This window comes from Sturnus vulgaris, chromosome 8 (assembly GCF_052056855.1).
Source record: "Sturnus vulgaris isolate bStuVul1 chromosome 8, bStuVul1.hap1, whole genome shotgun sequence".
Taxonomy (NCBI): Eukaryota; Metazoa; Chordata; class Aves; order Passeriformes; family Sturnidae; genus Sturnus; species Sturnus vulgaris.
Window position 1 is genome coordinate 3454964 of NC_142250.1, and position 14736 is coordinate 3469699.

Sequence of the window (14736 nt, forward strand, 5' to 3'; positions counted from 1 at the left end):
GTGAATCTCTGTTGTGCCTTAGTTTTCAGAGTTTAAATTGATAGAAACCCCCACTCATTCCATCATGTGAGGGATTTACATTAAGGGGCAAAAAAGGCCTGGGGAAAAAAAGGCAGCTAAAAAGGATGGTGAAAACAAGTAGGGGAAAACGGCAGCCAAAAAAGCAGGAATAAATGTGAAAAAAAAAAAGAGCTATCTCATCCATCAGGAGCATAAACAGCCACAAAGGGGGAAAATTCATTGAATTTATTATCAAGCTACTCAGAGCTAAAAATGCACCTTCCCCATATTATTCTCTCCTTCCTGGACTTCATTATATTGCCCGTTCTCTCCTTCCGTCTTCCCCACACACTGGCACAGAGGAATGTGGGTTACAGTCATATCACGTCACTGCTTCACCCTCACGGAAACAAATTCTTGTCCTGCGCTAGCCTGGCTTTCCACGCAGAGCAGAGCAATCAGATCCTTTGCGACAGAGAGACAAACAGACAGACAGAGAGGCCGTTCTTCACAGTCAGGTGCCTGATGCCAGAAGTGGGATTCCTCCTCAGCACATGCCAGCTGTTCTTCTTCCTTTTCCAAAGACAGTCCAAAAGCCTCACCTTCAGGCCAATTGGAGATGATTTCTAAGAGCCCAGGGTGATTTAGTTTTCCAATTCGATCGTGTTGTGCAATGAGGGCAATCCCCTAATCCCACTAGCATGGCTGGCAGGATGGATTGCAGAGACTTTTCCTTGGAACAGCCAGCACAGCACCGGCAGTGGGGATGAACAGGCACTGAGGTGACCCTGAGAGCAAGTGCAAGGCACAGGGTGCAGCTGAGAAAGGACAGCCCTGTGCCGGGCTAAGAGGGGAGGCTGGCACTGCCCAGCGGGGAGAAGGTCCTTTCTCCACCCCCTGTTACAGGACACCTAGGGCCTTGCTGCAAAGATACGGCTGCGGATTGGAGCAGCTCTCACTCCTGAATCCATTGTCACCCAGGAACACACACTCGGAATTGCCAAAGAGAGGAGCCCTGCAGGGAGGAGCAGAGACAGCGCTGGATGTCAGGGGAACACGTTGTGCCCCTGTCCCCGCATGCCCTGCCCGGCTCCCCGGCACTCACGAGGAGCTGAAGCTGCTGCCGTCCTCCCACTGCAGCTGCTCGCCCCGTCTGCGCAGCCCGAGCCAGTAATCGCCGTTCCCGAGGAGGAGAAAGAACAAATCCTGCCAAGGAGAGAGCAGTGGGAGCTGCCCCGGCCCCTCGGGGGGACACGGCCCCGGGGCTCCTTCCCTGCAAGGCCCCGGCACAGGGCTGCAGCCCCAGCCCCACCAGCACCCAGCCCGGACCACGAGCACCCCCAGGCTCCCCTCAGACACCCCACAGCGCCCGCAGACCCTCACTCACCATTTCCTCATCCTTCAGAATGGCCAGCGACGCCCCGAGCTCGGAGCACCGCTCTTGACTCTCCTCCCAGCTTCTGGAATCTTTTGACAAGTAGTAGCACACTCCATTGTATCCAACCCAGTCGGAGGGACAGCCCAGAACCACAACCTGCGGAGTCGCAGGTGGAACTGGAAGCTGTGGTGCTGCAGGGTAAAGAGAAGGTGTGAGGATTGCCCTGTGCAGGGAGCAGGGACCCCGCTCTGCCCCGAGGGGCTGGGCCCAGGCTGCTGCCCCTCCCTTACCTGACTGCACAGCCAAGGCCACCGACAACGCCAGCACCAGCCCCAGGAGCACAATCAGCGCCGAGGTGAGCACGGGATGGCAGCTGAACCACTCGCCTGCAGCAGGAAAGAGCTGCTGGCTGCCACAACCACAGCCCGCCCTCCAAGCTACTCCCCCAATGCCCGGCGAGCACAGGAGGGGCCTCTCAGCCTGTTTGCTCCTCCCTCCCTCCCTCCCTTCCTCAGCTGGCAGCCAGAGAGCCAAGAGCCTGGACACGGGCAGGGACACAGCTGTGGGGACAGCCAGGGACACCGCGCTGGGGACAGGCTGCAGCAGGAGAGCTGCACACGCTTGGGGGCAGCTGCGGCTGCCGCTTCCAGCCACTGCTGGCGCCGAGCGGAGCACGAGGCCTCTTCCACACATCGGGAAACAGCCACACACCTGCCAGCCCTGGCCTTGACAGGTGACACTGTTCCCTCCCTAGAGGCCACAGGAGTGGCCCTGCACTCACCCGGCAATCTTCTGAGGATGTTTCTGTGTACATGGCCGGGTGCTGATGTGCCCTGGGGATCCAGGGGGTCCCTCACGCTGCAATCCGTGGTGCCAGTTTCATTCTCCACATCTTCACTCACTGCAGGCTCACAAGTGGCATCTCCCTGCTCATGACAAGTAGCTTCTTGTGCCCCTGGCAAGTGTGTCAGCCCGGCTGCTGGTCCCTCCTGGAGATGCAGGAGCTGTTTCACAGGCCCATGGATGGAGCAGAATTCACTCTGCTCCAGCTCACAGCCGCCATCTCTCTTCTCTGAATAAACAGCCCCTTCCTTCTGACACCTCAGGAGTGCTGAAAAAGCCTTTCGGAGATCGGCCTCTGGAACAGCTGTACACCCACTGGGATGGTCCATCGAAAGGGACATGATGACAGGTCACGGCTGGTCCCGAACCTACGGGACACCGAGGCTCAGGAAAGGAACCGGGATGAGCCATCGCTGCTGCGGCACCGGCTCGTCCCCAGGGATCGGCGGCAAGGACGAGACCGCGGGCAGCCGCTCCCTCGGCCGTCTCAGGGCACGGGGCACACGGGGGAAGCCGGCCCAAGGAACTCGCCAGAACCGCCCCGTTCCCCTCAGCGCGGCCCCTCCGGCCGCAGCGAGCCCCGGGCTGGGGCACAGCCGAGCGCGGCTCGTACCTGTGCTGGAGCCGCTCCGAGGACCGGGGCCGCCGCCTGCCCGGAGCAGTCCGAAGGCACCGGGAGAGAGAAGCGCTCGGGCCGTTCCAGCGGAATCACCTTGGACGACTGGTGTTCCCGCATTCAATAGTGGCGGCTTCGTTGTTTTGCGGTTTTGACCAATCAGCGAGGCGGATCCAGCGGGAGGGGCGGGGCGATGTCGCTCCTGTTCTGTACAATTCGCCCCCCCCATGCAACACAGCCGGGCCATGTCCCACATTTCGGTGTCCCCGGTTCCTGGCGTTTCGCCATCCCGGCTGCAGCCAGCGCTGGGAGAAGGGCCAGACACAGCGGAACGCTGGCGGGCATCCGGCGGTGCTCGGAGTCTGTCCGCCCTTGGCCATTTAGAGCAGTGAAATGAAACGCTTTCCCCTAATTCAAACTCTTAGAACAGCACCATTAAAGTATTCTCCTTCCATTTCTACATAAAATTGATGAAAAATCGTGATTTCCCGCCTAGTGAGACACCAAAAATCGTGAAAAAGTTGTGTATTCCTTCAATTGAGACCCTCCAAATCGTAGGTGCAGGGGAGTCCTCCCCAGTTCAAACACAATTACCGAAAAGAAGTTTTTCTCCTTCATTGTAAATCCCTTTTCTTCTCCTAACCCCCATTTTTGGGAGGAGGCTGGATGTGTCTGGGGGCACTTCTCCCTCCTCACTGCTCACACCTGGGGCTGCTGCACCTTGCCCAGTGCTGGGGAGTTTCCTCCCAGTCCCCTCGCACTATCCCTCTTCCTGGCAAGCACCGGCAGCGATGGGGAGAGCACTGGGAAGGAACTGGGAGCACTGCACCTTCCCAGTGCTCCTAATGCCCCTCCCGGTGCTCCTTCTTCTTCACTCCCGCTGCTTCCACTAGCCCTCCCACTTCCCTCCCAGTGTTCCCTGTGCTCCCACTTCCCTCCCAGTGTTCCAAGTATCTCTTCCAGCGCTCCCGCCACTGGTAAAACACTGCGGGGCACTGTGAGAAATAGTAAGGGTATAGAACTCTCAGAAAGCTGTGTGAAAGCAAATTTCAAGATGTAGAAATTCAAGAATGCTGGAGATGCAAGGACAAGAAACAATAGGGCTGTGAGCTGTGTAGAGACAGGCCTCGGGAAAATATGTTAAGCAAGACAGTAGAAATATGTAAGCTTCATAATGAAGGTTATCTGTGGAACACATATTGAGAAAGTAAGAAAATTACAGCCTGAAAAATATTCCAGGCTGGAGCTTTTCAGCTCTGTTCCCAGCCTATAAGCTGCTCCAGCTCAAGGCTAGGCAGAATTTCTCCCAGGGTGATAATTTGGTCAAAATAAAATGGAATTAATAACAAGGTAGAACACCTGTTGTGGTGCGTGACCGGGCCCTGGGAATGGGGTGTCTTCTCTCTGAACCAATCACCTCTTCTCTACTCTTGGAGTTGCGAGTCATGCCATAAAACCAAGTGTGTTTCTGAATAAACTTGTCTCTTTCTTCCATTCGTGAAAGACGACCATGTAGCTGTACATCTTATTTCCACCGCACTTAAAGGGTTAAAACTCCTTTCCACGGCTAGAATTATCCATTATTTTAAGGTATTATAGGCAAGCATGATTCAAAGCAAAATGTACGTGCAGGTTTACTTACCGGCCTGAGCGAACGCTTGTTTTAATAATTTTAATATTTTGCCATTGGCGAGAAAGTTGTTAAAAAGTTGTTTGTCAAAAGAGAACTTCGTCTGCTGTGCCAGCAGCTGCTTGGTTCTGTAAAATGAGGCTGATGATTGGGATGGAATAAAGCTTCGAGACAGCTGCTCCAGCATTCCTGTCCTGTTGTTTGTGTACATAGATATTTGTAAATATAAGCTAAGAGAAAAAAATAACCCAGAAAAACCCAACAGTGATGGTGTCTCTTGTCCTGCCCTGTTTCGTTTTATGAAACAACTGTTGGAATCCCCAAAGAGTTCAAAGGGACATCTGTCGAATAATCCTTTGGGATTAGAAATGGATACTATTCTCGTCTGTCTCCTACTGGCTGCTGGACGCCCCAGGATCGAGCCGAGGAAGAAACCTTGTGGAGAATCAAGGTGAGCTCCGGGGAAAAGAAATCACGGGATAAGATTTGTCTCTTGAGAAATGGGACGTTTATCACCGGCTAAAGAAAATTATTATTACTGAATCTCATATTAATATTCAGGATGATGAATTGAACATGGGTCAATATGAACTGTTCGAGTGCAGACCTTAACTCTGTCTTCACATTCTCTTTTTGGGATGTTGTCCACTGGAAGCTTTATAATCCGTTCACTTTGAAAAGGGATCAGAGCGTGGTTAAAATTATTGCTGCTTGTCGAATGATGATGAACATTTTTCAACAGCCGACCCCACCTGTGCTTTCCCCGGGGCTCCAAAACGCATCCCCAAAACCCTCTGCATCCCAGAATCATCGCCTAATTCACATTGAGCACCCTGCTCCTTTTCTCCATCAGCACAGCGTCTCTCCTCCTGCCTTACTTCCTCAGAATGTTTCAGCCTATATTCCTGTGTTGGTTTTAGTTCGAAACTGGGGAGAAATACTAATTTGTTGTAGTGGTTTTGGGTTTGGTTTACTACTTTGAAATTTTCTTGTTGTGAAATGGGATTAGGAGGAATGCACAAACAGTCTCAGCTTTAAATGGTACAAAGAGAAACTTTATTATTAGAAACTATAAGAAAAAATCTCAGAATAAAATTTTAGACCACTTTTCTTCTTCTTGCACACTGCTTTTTTCACAATGAAAACGTACAAAACAACTCAGTTTCCTGTCTCTAAAACAGTTTCTGTACTAATTGATTTGAAAGATAAGAATATTTTTTAGTTAATGGAGGGTTTTTTGCAAGAAACAGTTTTCTTCTGGCCTTTATGTCACAGTGATCAGCTGCTCGTTAGAATGGAAATCTGATCACTATGCAAAAACCTTTTTTTCAGATTAACGGTTTTTTCTATAATTATTATTGAGGACTTATAAGGCACACTTTAAGCATTATAACAGTTTAAACAAAAGCTTACTCTGTGTTTGAGAATATTTTTTTCTTCGTCATGGATGCTGTTCCATCTGTGTTTCGCGAGCATAGGAGCCCCGGTTTCCCCTCCGGAGCCCCCCCGCTCCGCAGCCGCAGCGCCGCTCCCCGCGGCATCCATCGGTGTCGCGGGCGCTGGCGGCTCTCTCCGCGCTCAGCAGCTTCCAAGCGGACCCGGCCGGCCCGCGCCGCCAGCCGAGCCCTGGAATGCCGGCGGCCGCCCCTTGCCCCGCTCCAGGCAGCTTGCCGCGGGACAGAACGGCGTTTTTGGAGGTTTGGGCGCCTTTTCCGCAGCCACGCGCGGCCGAGCCGGCTTTTCCATCCCCAGACGGCGGATTGCACGGCGGGATGGAGACCGAAAAATCTTTGAACAGCTCTTAAGCAAGTGCAGGGCGGCCGCGCGGACCGAGGCGATCCGGAGCAGACACGGGCGCAGCAGCGTGACATCGCCATCCCGGGCCGCACCGGGCCAGGGGGGAGCGCCGCTGCTCCGCTCTCCCTCTGCGCCGCCTCGTCCCGCCCGGCCGGCCCCTTCCTGCTCCGTGTCCTGCTCCGTGCCCGTGGGCGAGGGACCATCCCAGCCCGCGGTCCCGCCGTGACCGGAGCGGGTCGGACGCCCTCAGCCCGCTCCGCCTCTCTCCCAGCGGCTCCATCACCCCCCGCCAGCCATGCACGAGTCCAGTGCTGCAAAGAGCAGGGGCAAAGGGGGCGGGGGACGTCAAGAACTGCTTTAACCACATAGCTGGGGGCAAACGGAGCAAAAAGACATAAACATGACATCAGACTCAACCCCATTTTCACAGTTCTTGTATATAAAGCTAAAGGGATTTGTCTTCTGCATTGTGGTCAAAAAGATCTATTTTATGATGAAATTCTTAAAACATGGAAGGTACAAAATATTTTATATCTGATTTGAACAGATACAACTTCTATTTAACAATTCGTTATAACTCAAATATCAGTGGACATTTTTTCAAATATCAACGTTAAGTTTTGATTTTTCTATAGTTAATTATTTTTAAAAACCCCAAACACAACAGCTTCTAAATCTTTGCAGTGCCCTCTTTATGATTTAATAAGTTTTGTATTTCTATAAAGAAGAAACTTGTAAATTTATGCCTCACAAATTTATGACCAGTACTTCAGCTTGATTCAAACCATATTGTAATAAATTTCTAATTAATATTTCTCAAATTATCAATGAAATGTTTCATGAACACAAATCATGGCCACTGCTAGGACCATCATTTAAACTGTAACATTTAATTCAAGCCAAAATTTCCTTTATAAATATATTGGAAAGAACAATATTTCTCTATAGACTCCATTTTTAAGACTCAAATTTAGTTTCCATATTTAATTTCAAAATCATTGCATGAAGAGTATGAATTCTGTTTTACCAGAACGATTTTGTGATTTATATTTTATTGTTTAACCTGAATTCTTTCAACATTGCAAGTAAATTTTAGAAAACCTCCAGACATGCCCCTGAATCACATGTTTGAAGAAAAGCAGTTAAGCTGTAAATTTAACATTCCTTGCTTTTCTTTTTTATTAATTCCTTCTCCTGTTTCAGCAGGTTTCCTATGACCTGAACCTGTGCTATCTCATAATTTTAAGTATTCTTCAGAGTTCCAAGAAAATTATCTGAGCTTCGTTACAAGCCTCTTCTAAATTGCTAGTCTTATGGTTTTCCCAGTTAATATTACAGAAGTACTCCAGCAGCCTGCCATGTTTGAAGCATCTCTATCCTGAGGAAAAACTTCGGACAGAAAAACCTACTGAAGGGATTTGGTTACTTTCTCAGCCTGAAACGTTTCATTACAGCTTTTGTTTAAGAGTTTTGTTTTTAAAAATATGTCAGGGAGTTCTCTTTCAATTCGAATTTAGGCAGTGGCCAGGCCTTAATTCTACCTGGAAGGGAAATGGTCAATAAACCCAGGTGTTTTCTGCATCCAAATAATATTCCAGCCGTTTTGATTTGGCAATTTTTCCCTGCCAATGTGACAGCTGAAGCTGTTTTTAGGGCGAATTCGATGCTCATTATCCAGAGATGATCATCTAATTCCTCATTGAATCAAGGCTTGTCAGCTGCTTGCAGACTCTGGGGTTACGACACAGTGGCTCAAGGATTGAGAATTATCTAATTTTATAAATGCATGTCTATCATTTAAAAGATTGTTGATACTTGTATTTAGATTATCCCAGAATGTAAGTTTCTAATTTTACTACATATATCACTGAAGGTCCATTTCCTCTAATCATTTGTGGCTAAGAGTTTGTTTTTATTCCCACAGGTGGATTCCAGCAAAGAACGTGAAGTTCTGTGGAACGTAATGAAAACACTGATTATTCTATAAGTAAAGAGCAGACATACAGAAGTGATTTGCACAGAGTTTCCAACTTGTACCTGACATCTTGTGTTTTACCTGCAGAAAATTGAGAATTTTGGATTTTAAGTGTGGAAATCAGTAGTATCGTAGAATTTTTTTGTTAGGTAATAGCTTAAGAGAAGTATGAAGTTCAATTGTATGTTATGCTTTTTTTCTTGCTTTTTTTGTCTTTAGTAATACAGATTTATCAATTAGGCAACTTAAAGGAAATGTTTAAGTAACTTTAGCTAATGTATTAAGTTGAAATACCATATGTATGTCCAACACAATCCCAGAAAATTCTTTTCACTTGTATAATTATTGTGCCAATTTAATTACACAGGGAAAAGTCAAGTTTTAGTTAAAAATGTTTCTCCTTATCATGCTATATAGAAAAGTGAGACCTTTTGGTGTAATCCTACTTCTTTAGTGCATTTAATAACATCACTTTTCAATGACCATGGGGAAGGTTTTTCATTTGTGGAAGTAGAGTTTGGTCTGCTATCCTCGTAGTTATATTGTTAATGCACATCTGTGTGTGCTTTGCCACGATGGCCACTTGTTACTGAACGAAGCAGGTGAGGCTCTGCTTGGAGAACCAGGTGAAAGGAGCAGGGCTGGCCAAGGCCCTCCTGAAATAATCAAGGGTAAGAGGTCGGCGGCAGCCCGCGGTCCTTCCGTGGTCCTCCAGGGGAGGAAGGAGAAGCGGTGGAACGTCTGAGGGCGTTGTTTCAAACCAGAGAGACAGAGCTGTTTGATCCTTTCGTCTCCTGGACTGTGTCGCTGCGGTGGACAGTGGGACAGAGATTCCGTCTGCTTTTAGTTAGTTTCTGACTAACTGAAGCACAGAAGTTCCCCGGACAGTTCTTTCCCATTTTTATTCCTGGAATTATTTGCACCTGCTCTGGACTGGGAAGCCTGGGGAAGCACCGGGAGCTTGGACCTGTGGCCGCTGGGACCTGGCCTGGGCAGCGGCATTTTCCAGCGCTGGAGGGACTGAGAACAGACTGCGCCGAGCTGCCACCCACAGGAGAGAGACTTTCTGGATCTGTCATCTCTGCTCTTCAGAACGCCGAGAGGTTTTCCTGTTCGGTATTGTTCATATTTTTGTGCTGGTCAGTGCTTTGCCTGTTGAATCATCAGGTTTTTTCTACTTCTCCCCGAGAAAATGTATTCCCGAACCGGGTGGGACAGGGGTCGTTTGGGTTTGCTTCCTAAAAGAATCGAAAATAAATTGAATAAAAAATTTATCTTTGGTTAGTTTAATACTTAATCTTAACAGAAATTAACAGTACTTAGCCGTTACAAAACCTTTATTCATTGTGACTCTATCTTTATAAAAAGGTACCGAAAAATTGTCATATAGCAGTTAAACACGCATGTAAATAACTGTATTGAGACAGAAGCAACATAAATTTACCGTAGGAAATCAACTGCTGCAGCTTTTTGTACAATACTTATATTATAGATTTGAATTTGGCCTAATAAAAGTAATGGGATGTAAATATTGAAGGCTAAACCAATCAGAAGAGTTTTAGACAAGTAACTTGGTTAGGTTAGTGGGTGTGCAAGACTGATCCTTGCGCATCCTTGCACAGATTCCTGTTTGTTGTAACAAACAGTTACAAAGTTAAGGGTTCTGTTTCTTCTAAACAGTGAGTTAATGTTTACTGTATTTGTGGTCCTTCCATATACCCTTATCCCTGAACTTGGCAAGGAATAATAATAATTACTCTTGAATTATTAACGGGTTTGCCAAAGTTTCAAAATAAAAAGGGAAAGTTATGTGGAGTAAAAGGCAAGTAACTGCTAATACAAACAGTGTGACTGAGGCGAGGCGTCCCTCGGGGCACTGATCTGTATCGAGGCGCCGCTTTGACAGCTAAGGCTGCTTCCCCCAGCGCCTGAAAGCGCCTGGGACACTTCAGCAAGGGCCCTTTGTGAGGGCCACTGGGCTTGAGAGAGGGCAGGAACTCAGCCCCTGTGTCTAGGAGACTGACAAGTGTATCCTTGGTCCTTTTAATGTCAGGGTACGTTGGCGTGTGGGGCGTTGTTCTCATATCGGCTGTCCCCAGCATACTTGGGGTGTTATGCACACGTTGCCCCGGTGGTCCGAAAACTCCTGTGGGAAGCAAATGAACAGATGAATGAAGGAACGTGACTGGGCCGGAGGTTGCCCAGCGCTCCCTGGTGCGGCGGGTTGGAGATGGGCGACGCTCCGGCCAAGGCTGCTGGTGGCGGCTGGGCTGGGGCTGCCTGCGGTCCGCTCTGGTCTGCAAGCCCCACAGATTTCACATGTAAATCTTCTGACCCCTTTTTCCACTGAGCCTCAGAAATGGTGTACTGACCTGGGGTTAATACTAAGTTCTCCAGTCCCTTTAAATCATGAAGGCTCATAAGATGAGTTGACAACGAAGACCGTAAAAGAATACCCAAGCAGGGAGATCCCAGCCCGTGTTCTGTCGCCGTGCAGCGCAGTTCCTTCATTTCCGAATAAGCGAGGGATTCCCACTGCGGGTTGTTTCCCCTGGCACCGTGAAGCCTGACTGGAGAGACTATTTTTGCTGCGATACGAAAATCCCGCTCCTTCAGAGCCTTTTTCTTTAATCGCACCCAGTTTTCATGGGGGTCAGGAGGGAATAGGTCAGGCTCAGCTCCTGGATCTGTTGGTGCCGGGTGGAAGGGGACCCCGTCGTCCTCGCTGCTGGAGCCGCAGTCAGATGGGATAGATGGGCTGCTGAGGACCGTGAGACAGAATGCCTTCCCTCCTTTGTCTGGGCACAGCGGGGGTGATGGCTGCGGCCGCTCTCCAGGATCAGCAGCGCCAGGTTCAGCGGGCAGCGAGAGTCAGAGCGGGGCAGGGGCCGGCGGCATCCGCAGAGGATACAGCCTGGGACTGCTATGGCTTTTTCAGTGTTCCAAAAATCACCCTCCAGGCCTGGGGCACACGCGTTGCCTGCTCGTGTCCCGTAGTAGCCAGATCAGATCAGAGAGCTTAAGGCCGACCTTGTCCCGATAGCGAAGGGTAAAAATTGAAGAATGGCTGGTATCGGGAAACAGGCGTGAAACCGATGGTAAAAGTGACTTAAGGCCATGCTTTAGGATGGGTGAGCCATGCTTGCCCAGAAGAGCAGGCATGGTTTTATTCTTGTCTCTCTCATCGGACATGTCCTGTCCCATAGTTCAGTTCTCCCGGCTCAGCGGTCACATCACAGCAGGACAGGTGACTGTGGGCCCAGACGCGGTTGTGTCACCATCAGGATCAGTTCCGGGGGCTCGCCCATTGCCGCCATCTGGGCCGGTCCTTCTCCTGAGACGGGAGCATCAAATATCGACAATTGAGAGAGACGGGGACACTCAGAATCAGAATCTTATTATACTGTGAAGTACATCTACTCCTATTCCATTTTGGGAAGGCTAGTAATTTTTTACTTCATTCATTAGGTTAAACATCACACAGAAAAATGTCTACATTTTGCAACATTTCTGCTTGGTCCAATCTTGCTCTGTTTGTTCTTGCCAAGGCAGCTTGGTTATCAAACTGCTCATGCTGATTAAATCCACAGTACTCTCTGTCTCAGCCTTCACAAAGGGCAATGAGCAGTTCCCACATGGTTGTAATGGTGGCACTCAAAATCTCCAAAATCCCTGCACACAGAGATTTCCTGGGGCTGTGTGGGTCAAGAGGCCCCAGGTGTGTCCGATGAGCACCTGAGGGCCCCAATGAACTTTAATGACCCCAATGAGCCTCACCTGTGCTCTCCACCCACGGGCTGGGAGCCTCTTGAAGCTCAGCCTTGAGTTTGGGTGCGCTTTTTAGGCTGTGTTCTATTTCTGCTGTTTCTGGATGGACCTGAAGCTTTTCTGTGCCCTTGCTGCCTTGGAGAATGTTGATGGAGATTTTTGTGAGGACCCAGTCTTAAATCCTTCTAGAGAGACCTTCTTGGTGAGTGCTGTTCTGCCAGTACTGGGTCACCCCTGCTCATTGCTCTGTGCCACTGGGGATTATCCAAGGAGTTGTTCCTATTCCCAAAACATCTCCCTCTTCCTCCTGCTTCCCCTTGGCACATGGCTCTGAGGTGGGTGGGATGTGTTCTCTGACTCTTCACTGTGCAATAGTTTTTGTTTGGGAGGTATTTTGAGCACTTGAGGTTTGCCCTTAGAACTCATCACATAAATCTTGTGAGATGACGGGAGCAATGTTGTGCAATTATCCTGATTTTCCTACAAGACGCCTTAGGCGATCTTTTCTGGAGCTGTAAAGCAGCCAAGCACCTGGCCTGTGAGCAAGGAAAGCATATGACTGATGCTTGTGCTAACTGGTTAAAAACCTGATAATTTTCAGAAAAGCAAAATGTCACTTCTGCTCAGATAATTTTGGGGTTCGAAGTATTTGGATCTATAGAAACATATATTTATAGGTCTGGCTTTGGACCCGGCATATCAACGTGTTTGTGTATATGTATATATATATATATGTATTTGTTTTTTAAGCCAGCTCACCTAAGCTGGGTCTGTAAGGCAGAAATGCCCGTTCTCCACTTGTTTTTTTAAAGGTGGTTGCTGAGGAATTTCCAATGCAAGCATATATGTATGGAATTTGTGGAGGAAAGCAGTCCACACCAGAGATGAGGCTGTTGTGAGATGCATAAAAAGAGCTGCTCCCCACCGGCCCCCAGGCGAGGCTTGTGAGCCCCCCCTTGCCAGGGGCCTAGTGTTTTATCGTCTGGAGGTTGCCAGGTTGGCTACACTTTTCAGGACAGCCTCCTTTTTGTCCTCCTTGTGTTTGTTTTTTGTTTGTTTGTTTGTTTTTTGTCCTTCCCTCTGCCTGAAACAAGCTGTGAAAAAGCCTCTGGCTTGCCTGGCTCCTTATGAGCTGTTGGTTGCTCGAGAGTTTGGGGGGGGGGGAATGTCTGAGCAAGGCCAAGTGGAAGGAGCTGGGTTTTCATCTCAATCTGAGGCATCTCAAAGCCTGAGCAGCTGAAAAAAAGACTTTGCTGTGCTAATACACAATTTTATTTTGTGCCATTTTTGGAGAATAAGGCAGGGATTAACCTGGGGAGGTTGTCTGGCCAATTCCCTGAGCCTGGCTTTGCCATGAGGAATCGATGCCTGACCTCTTCACAGAGCACTGGGAGGGAACTGGGAGCACAGGGAATACTAGGAGAGAAGTGGTAGGGCTCGTGGAAGGAACGGGAGTAAACAAGAAGGAGCACTGGGAAGGTGCAGTGCTCCCAGTTCCTTCCCAGTGCTCTCCCCATCGCTGCCGGTGCTTGCCAGGAAGAGGGGTAGTGCGAGGGAACTGGGAGGAAAGTCCCCAGCACTCGGCAAGGTGCAGCAGCCCCAGGTGTGAGCAGTGAGGAGGGAGAAGTGCCCCCAGTCACCCCACAGTGCGCCTACCACCCCCTGAAAAAGAAAAGAAAGGGGGGTTACAAGAAGAAAAGGGTTTTAAGATGAAGAAGAAAATCGTGTTTTCGGTGTTTGAACTGGGTAGAACCGCCCTTAACCTACAACTTCAAGGGTCTCGATTGAAGGAAAACACACCCGTTGTATGATTTTTGGTGTCTCATTGGACGGGAAACAACGTTTTTCCATTAATTTAATGATTGAATAGAAGGAGAATGTCTTGATTGTACTGTTCTATGGGACTGAACTGAGAGAAAGCGCTCGATTTTACTCATCTTAAAGATCAAATGCCGGACGAATCTCAGGTCGCTGGAAGCCCGCCGGCATGCGCTGTTCTTTCCCCCTATCATTCGCCTGGTAAAATGCTGCTACCGCCGAAATAGTTCACTTATTGCAGTGACACGTAATGCGCTTGCTCCTAAAGCATTGCTCCGCCTCGCCCACTTACTCGCCCGCTGAATGTTCCAATGGGCAAAAGCCGCCCCGCCCCCAGCTCGGCTCTATACTGGCGGCCGCGCGCACGTGGGTCTGGACGGGAGAGAAGCGGCGGTGTCGGGCAGCGATCCCCGGAGCTCGGAGCGGCTCCAGCACAGGTACGAGCCGCGCTCGGCTGTGCCCCAGCCCGGGGCTCGCTGCGGCCGGAGGGGCCGCGCTGAGGGGAACGGGGCGGTTCTGGCGAGTTCCTTGGGCCGGCTTCCCACGTGTGCCCCGTGCCCTGAGACGGCGGAGGGAGCGGCTGCCCGCGGTCTCGTCCTTGCCGCCGATCCCTGGGAACGAGCCGGTGCCGCAGCAGCGATGGCTCATGCCGGTGTCTCTCGGTAGCTCGGAGGTGGCTGCTCCGTGTCCGGCAGAGTTTCCGGCCGTGGCGCCCCGGGCTCGGCGCCGCTGCTCAGGCGGGAGGTGTCCCTGCCCGGCTCAGGGGTGGCACGGAATGAACTTGAACGAGCCTCAGAGCCCAAAGCACTGCAGGCGGCGAGTGGAGGCAGAAAGCGCCGCATCCTGCTGGAGCGGCTGGATGGACCTGGAGCGCTCAGCAGGGTGCGCTTGTCTCCGCAGGTCCGGGCAGC

General features: G+C 49.9%; 1 long non-coding RNA gene across 1 annotated transcript; it reads left to right on the forward strand.

The window, feature by feature from the left end:
* Nucleotides 1-3009: 3009 nt before the first annotated feature.
* Nucleotides 3010-9513, forward strand: LOC148222946 (uncharacterized). The gene is made up of 2 exons (XR_015804999.1): nucleotides 3010-4918; nucleotides 8189-9513. It is a non-coding gene; the product is annotated as an uncharacterized LOC148222946 (long non-coding RNA).
* The last annotated feature ends 5223 nt before the right edge of the window (nucleotides 9514-14736 follow it).